This window comes from Nannospalax galili, unplaced genomic scaffold (assembly GCF_000622305.1).
Source record: "Nannospalax galili isolate Female #2095 unplaced genomic scaffold, S.galili_v1.0 scaffold144, whole genome shotgun sequence".
Lineage (NCBI taxonomy): Eukaryota > Metazoa > Chordata > Mammalia > Rodentia > Spalacidae > Nannospalax > Nannospalax galili.
The window spans coordinates 3,176,648-3,184,210 of record NW_008353267.1 but is presented as its reverse complement, the minus strand read 5'-3'; the positions used below and the strand labels follow the sequence as shown (position 1 = coordinate 3,184,210).

Here is a 7,563-nt window from a genome sequence, read left to right as displayed (position 1 = left end):
CCCATTTAACATGCATCGTAAATAAGTTGGGTCTGGGAACATGTCTGTTACTTGATGCTTTTTTCCTGCTCCAAGATGAAACCATTCCTGTGGGGCCTGTTTTTTCTCCTACTATTTATGGTACAGGCTCTTCCTGAAGATCACATTGAGATCTAGGCTAGCCTCATGTGGATGGTTTATTCCATAAATAATTCTACTGAATAGAAATTCAGTAAAATTTAATAGTAATCCAGTGTGTTTCCTAATAGACTTCTCTAAGAGGAGGTAAAGAATATAGAGTTTGGGGCCAGAAAGATGGCTTAGCAGGTAAGAGTACTGGCTGCTTTTGTAGAGGACCCCAATTTAGTACCCAGAACCCACATATCAGGTCCTTAACTGTAGTTCCAGGGGATCTGATGCCCTCTTCTGGCCTCTGAAGGCATTGCAGTCATGGGTGCACTTATACACATGTAGGCAAACACTCATAAACATAAAACAAAAATAAAATCTGAATATTTCTGAACCCAGGCATTTCAGAGATCCTCAGCCTGTATCAGGCTTTGTTGGAATACCATATATGTACCAGTAGGTAAGCACATGTAAGTACTAGTAAGTGTTAGTAAGTCCTTAGTAAATACCAACCTTTAGGGTTTCCTTATATAAAAGTTTTCCTTGGTGTTTCCTTGTATAAAAGGTTGGCCTGAGAAGACAAGTCATACTTATACATGACAAAGTAATTGATATGCAATTAATTTGGGGGATTAAAGGTTGACTTTCTAATATGGATTGTGCTCTCCTGGCCCATTGATTAAAGAATAAACCTTCAATCTTTAAGAGGTCAGTAGCTGCAAAGTCTTCCCATGTTTCATGCAATCATGTTCCCTTTCTTTGTTTCCCACATGCCAAGGTTTCACACTTGCAAGGCAAACGCTCTACCACTGAACAATAACGCTAGGCCCTTGATGAACATTTTAAAATCATCTCTAAGAGCCCAAGTGTAGAGGAACTGGTGGCCTGCATAAGGTGGTGCCAGTGGCCTCAGTTCCTGAGGTTAATGAAGACAAGCCTTCCAGGAATCCAGTCTTCTTTTTACCAGGTCCTTTTGGGGAATTATATTCACCTTCAATCACTTCCTAAGACAAAAATAGCCCACTAATGAACCATAAGGTTCAAATTTGTCTGAGGAAATGAAACAATTTGATAGACTTGCAATTTTCTTGGACAAAGTTCTTTTTCCAGTGTTTTCTGTTCCCTTTATCCAAGATAGTCTTCCTTGGTATAAACTCTGATTTCTGCCATCCATTCCACCTTGTAAACAACAGCCATAGTTTCTGGTTTTCCTCATATTTCTGTTGTATCACTGTCCTTAGAATAAAAGTGGGTACCAATTTCCTATCATGCTGAGTGCAGATCCCTCTGACTTTCCGTACTTGCCGCAATTTGTTTCTAGCACATCTTTCCAGCCTCATTAGCCACCACCCCTGTTCTCCAATGATTTAACATGCATTTTGCTCATACTCTTATACAGCCTCTCATTAAACACTTGGACAGGTCTACGTTTCTGTCTTCTAAATTTTGTCACATCTATCAAGGACAAATTAGTTTAGACTTGTGGTATCTTTTAATGTATCAAAACTTTTATCATTTTATAATGACTTTACTTGCCCCTTGTAAGTAATCCCCTGACACATTGGGCTGAAGATGTAGCTCAGAGATAGCACTTACCTAGCATGTGTACGGCCCTGGCTTTGATCCTCAGCATTACACAGACACATGTTTTGGTATGTTGGTGAAACAGCAGTGTCAGTCTACTTTTGGTGTATTTGTCTGGTTGATTTTTTAAAACCCATTTGCTTTCAACTTTTCTTTGTCCTTACGAATAATCTTCATAAATAGAAAATATTTGGGTTTTCTTCTTACATTTGTTTTGATTACCAATATACCTATTTTTATTTCTCCTGCTTTATTTGGTATTTTCTGATTTTTCATCCCGCCTTTCTTGTTCATTTTCTTTTCTTTCTTACATGCTTTTGAATTGAGTGTCATTGCCCCTTCTTTGCTCTGCAAGTCTGGATTTATACATTATACTGTATGGCTTTTCTCTTAGTGTATATTCTAGGTATTTAATATATAAATTTAGCTTCAGATCCTTGTTTGGTTCATAAGCATGATGATTGGGTGGTCGAGTGCCTGCATGACATGCGCTGCCCTTAAACACACTGCCTTGTTACACACTGTTGCATTAGCTGTCTGACATGAAAAAAAAAGAAAAAAAAGGAAAAGAGAAAAAAAGAAAAGAAAAAAAAATTGGGAAAAAAGAAAAAAAAAAGGAATAAATTTCTTAAACTACATTGTTTCCAAAAATTTCCTCTCTTCCTGAGCAGTGCAAGGGATTTAAAGCTTTATTACTCTGGTAGTTTATTTCCAATTTAGCTGTTATTGTCAATACTGCCTTCTAGTTTTTCTTTATAGTCATGAAATAAATATGGTATTTAAGAACAATACATTTAATAAATACAGTATTTAAGACAATATGTTTCATAAAATAAATATGGTATTTAAGACTACATTTAATAAATACATTTAATAAATACAGTATTTAAGACAATACATTTCATAAAATAAATATGGTATTTAAGACAATACATCTGCTTAGTACTCTTTCTCATATTCCTGTCCTGTTTCCCCTCAAGTTTGTTCTTGTTATTTCTCCTTGAATGAGTATCTTTTGGTATTAAACTATTATTTCTTTATTTCGTATTTGTTTTTGACAGTTTTTGGGGGTATAAAAATTTTAGATTGACCAGCCAGGTGTGGTAGGCACACCTTTAATCCCAGCACTTGGAAGACAGAGGCAGGAGGATCTCTGTGAGTTTGAGGCCAGCCTGAGCTACATAGTCAGCTCCAGGCCAGCTGGGGCTACAGGGAAACTCTTTGCTCAAAAAAGACAGAAAAAAAAAGAAAAGAAAAAGAGATGGGCTGTCTTCTTTTTCCTTGTACATTGTAAATGTTAAACATTACTACATTACTTTACTTTCTGCCTTTTAATTTGTTGCAGAGTGCTGCCTGGAACTTACTATGTAGCTCAGGCTGTCCTTGAACTATTGTTCTTCCTTCCCAGCCTTCCAAGTGCTAACATCAGTTATGTACCACCACTCTCAGTTTGTTGTGTCTCTCTCCAGACGTGGTATGACTTTACGCCTTTGCTGTTCCTTGATTCTGTTATGATATGTCTGGATATACTTTTCTGTTACTTATCTTATTTGGGCAGACTGGCTTCTTGGATATCAAGTTTGAGGCTCTTTGGTAATTCTGGAAATAATTAGAGCCCTTATTAGACTTATGGTAGACTTCATCAATTTACCCTACAGTTTTCTTGACCACTTTTTCATATATTCTCTCTTATGACTAAACTCTGGATAATTACTTCAAAGCTTTTTATCAGTTTACTAATTCTCTTTTATCTGTTTAATTTCTGGTTTACAGCATACCCACTGAAATTTTAATTTCTAGAAATTCTATTTTTATTATTTCCTGTTTTTATTTATATTTTCAAGCCTTTCTCTTATTTATAAAAATGTATTAAAGCTATTTGTAGTCTAGGGCTGATGATTTTCAGTTCATGAGGTCTTTGTAGGCCTAATCTGATATCATGCATGGTACCGTGTTTGTTTATGGATTTATGATTTTTATTCTAATATCATGTTCTTTCTACTTTCTTTGTGGGAATTTTTTTAAACCTGAGCTGTAGTTGACAATGGCTGAAAAGATTTGTGTTTGTCATTTGTTGTCCAGGGGAAATTATGACCTAGAACTGCTTTGAACTAAATTCTCCACTTGTATTTGGGTCATAGAGATAGTATGAATTCAGGTTAAAAAACAAAACAAAGATTAACCCCATCCAGTATGAAGTTTCCTTGATGGCCCCTTCGATGTGGGAAGCTTATTTCTCTAAGACATGTGGCTATATGAGGGTTCCCTATTTGATTCGTTATGTTTCTGGGTCCTGAGAGCATGGGTCACCAGGGTTTGACAGTCCCCTCGTGGCCCTGCTTCCAGATCATCACTGGCTTCTACAGATTCATTACTTTCCTTTAGTTAATTAAATTATCTAAAATCATTTGGAAAACAAATTTTTCACTACATCAGAAAGTCAATCATATTTCTGGAAGGGAAAGGAAGGTATTTCTATCTTCTGTGCATGGATGACAACCTCCCTGAAAAGGGGTGGTTTCTTTTTTCTTTTTTTTTCAAAATTTATTATTTTTATTTTATGTGTATGAGTATTGCCTGCATGTATGTGAGTGCACCCGTGTCGTGCAGTGCCGTAGAAGTCAGAAGAAGGCATCAGATTCCTCTGGAACTGGAGTTAAGGACGGTTTGTAGCTGCCATGTGAGTGCTGGGAATCGAACCCAGGTCCTCTGCAAGAGCAGTCAGTGCTCTTAACTGCTGAGCCATCTCTCCAGTCCCAAGGGGTGGTTTTTTAATAACTTTTGCTTTATTCTCTACGGATTTCATCTGCAGACCTAACGTAGGGTTTAAACAATTGGATGCTGTAACAGCTAATTTTATCTGCCATCTTTTCCAGGCTATCATACCAAGCTGTTTGGTCAAATACAAATTTAGATGTGAAAGAATTTTAAAATATCATTTACATTTACAATCAATAGACTTTCATAAAAGAGATTATCTTCCATAGAACAAGAGGGCTTTGTCTAATCCATCAAAGGTCCTAAAAGCAAAACTGAAGCTTCCCTTAGAAGGAATTCTGCTTCAAGATCACCCCCATGTGTGTTTCCAGCTCTGTCTTTGACCTGTGGAGTTTAGACCTGAGATGACAGCATCAACTCTTACCTAGATTTCTGCCTTCTGCATGGCGCTGTGCACTTACCATGTCCACAATCATTAATTCAACTCCTTAGAAAAGATCTCTTTTTGTTGTCTTTGGTCCCAGCACTTGGGAGACAGAGGCAGGTAGATCTCTGTGAGATCAAGGTCTATATAGTGAGTTCCAGGCTATCTGGGGCTACAGGGAGACCCTGCCTCAAAAAAAAAAAAAAAAAAAAAAAAACCAACCAATAAATAAATAAGAAGAGATACCTTCTACATTTGAAAATACCTATTGGTTTTTTTTTCAGAGAACTCTGGCTGATGCAGATGCTCAAGAAACATTAATAAACACTTGTTAAGTGAGCATTTGTGAGCAAGGGATATCAAATAAACGCCTTCTATTTAATTATTTGATTTATCAAAGATTCTGCCCAGGGGATGGCCTCTCTTTTAGCTGCTGCCGAAAGCAGCAAAGTTGTGCTGCGGTTGTGTTCTGTTTCCCCATAACCACAGGGCTTTAAACTCAGATACAGTTCTTCCACCTGAGCCCAATTTCATGTGCTGCAGAGAACCTCCATGCTAGTCTCAGAACCGACAATGCAGCTCAGAACACCTAGGAGGCCCACTAGGGCCTCTGATACTCCACAGTGTGTACTGTCCAAGGTTATAGCACAAACTCTGGAGGAAGTTCACACGTTATGGGCTAATAAAAGGTGGTTCAGAATTTCAGGCCGTTTCTCTCCACATTTATCTTGCAGTCTAGATACCAGGCACCTTCTGGTGTCAGGTTGGCAAAAAGGCCTGGGGATTTGTTTTTATTAATCATGGAAGTCAAAGAGTAGCAAAGAAATAAAAGTTGTGGTGAAGAGGAAAGCAGTCACCTGTCGCTCTTCTGAGTTCCGGGGAGACTGAATTCCACCTCTCCTCCAGGCGCATATTCACCTCACTGCCTGGAAAGCCCAGTGTGGCTCTCTAGGCTTAGGAGACCTTGGGCTGCCCAAGGCCTGGTTCATTGTGGAGCTGGCTCAGCTCAAAGGTGAAGGTCAAAACTCTTAGTTGTTCTGTGGAGCTTGGAGTTACAAAATTAAGGCAGCTGTAGCGTCGTAATTAATTTAATATGGCTGTTTCTTCTTGGGAAAGACTTGGGCCAGGTCAGGGATGCAAGCTATTCTAGTATTTAGAGATCTGAAACTGCCACAACTTGGAATATTGGGATCAGGGCTATGTATTTCCAGAACTCCTGACCTTGTGCTATAGTTGAATTGAGGGGTGTCTACTAGGCCACATTTGTGAAAATTCACCAAATTCTGCCTTTTACTAAAATACCTCAATTGAAAGGGGGTGGGGTAGGGAGGGGTGGAAGGGAAAATTGGTTCTGAGGTCCTCTTTTCTTTTTGTGGTTTTGGGGATTAAATTCAAGGACTTAAGTGTGCTAAGCAAATGCTGTACCACTGAGTTGCACCCCCAGTATCTGAATTCATCCTGCGTGTGGGTGACATCTCCGGGTGGGGATACTGGGAGGGCTTCAGGAATGCTACACAGGTGCTCTACCGCTGAGCTGGATCTCCAGATTTTTTTTCATTTCTACTTTGAGACAAGGTCTCCTTAAGTTGACTAAACTGAAGTCTGCCTCAGCCTCTGAAGTAGCTGGAATTGCAGGCCTCTACCACCAGGCCAGGTTGGAGTTCATCTTTTTGTTTGTTTGTTTGCTTTGGAGACAGCGTCTCACTATGAAGCCCCAGCTGCCTTGGAACTTGCAATATAGACCATCCCAGGCTGGCCTCGATCTCAGAGTTCTGCCTGCCTCTGCCTTCTGAGTGCTGGAATTAAAGGTCTATGCCACCATGCCTGGCCCTTGAGTTTGTTTTTTAAGTTTCTGTTACCACCTGGAGAAGCAGCCCTGTGCCTCCCAGTCCAGCCTTCTCCACCCACTGTTGCCATGTATCTTTTGGGCCTCACCCACATCACCTCAGCCTTGATAGCAACCTCATAACCTTTTCCCTCCTCACCAGTTAATGACCATCCCCTCAGAACCTTTTTCAGGGGTTTAGGAAAAATTTAGGGTCAAGCCAAGGGAGGTTATATGGGCGTTTAAAAGAGTCAAAAATCCAGACCTGTAATCCTAGCTGCTCTGGGAACTAAGGCAGGAGAATTGCAAGTTCAATGTCTGCTTAGGCTCCAGAGCAAATTCAAGGGCAGCCTGGGTAAATAAGACCCTGTCTCAAAATAAAAAATGAAAAAAGGGCTGGAGATGTAGCTCAATGTCAGAGCACTTTCCTACCATGCACAAAGTCCTTGGTTCAATCCGCAGTGCTTAAAAAGAAAACAGAGAAAACATTTCCCTTGCCACTGTACTGAGAGGCAGAAGTGTGCCCGGCATCCACAGAGCACCTCTGATCTCTGTTCCGATCTTGACTGCAGTCTCTGTGCACTGAAAGTTCCTTCTCTATTTTCTCAAAGAACCTCTGTTCTTTCAGACGTCTGTCAGGCTAGAACAGATACTGTAAAGCTTGTGTAAAGGCAAGTATAGGGCCTGCCTTGGAGCTATCCACAGACTGAGTTTTGATGTTATCTTCCATTGATTTCCTCAGCATAGCTAATGTTGTGTTTCTGGTCCATGGACGTGAAGGTGGAACTGCTCTGAACCAGTCTGTTTCATCCCATGGCCTGCTGCCCTTGACTGCACTTGCATGTCCATTTCTATATAGTTTACTGTAAAATGACGTGAAAACAAACTGGATTCTCTTCAAAAA

General features: G+C 39.7%; 1 pseudogene; it reads left to right on the top strand.

The window, feature by feature from the left end:
* Positions 1-2,125: 2,125 nt before the first annotated feature.
* On the top strand, positions 2,126-2,235 carry LOC115067242 (annotated as a pseudogene).
* Positions 2,236-7,563: the final 5,328 nt, after the last annotated feature.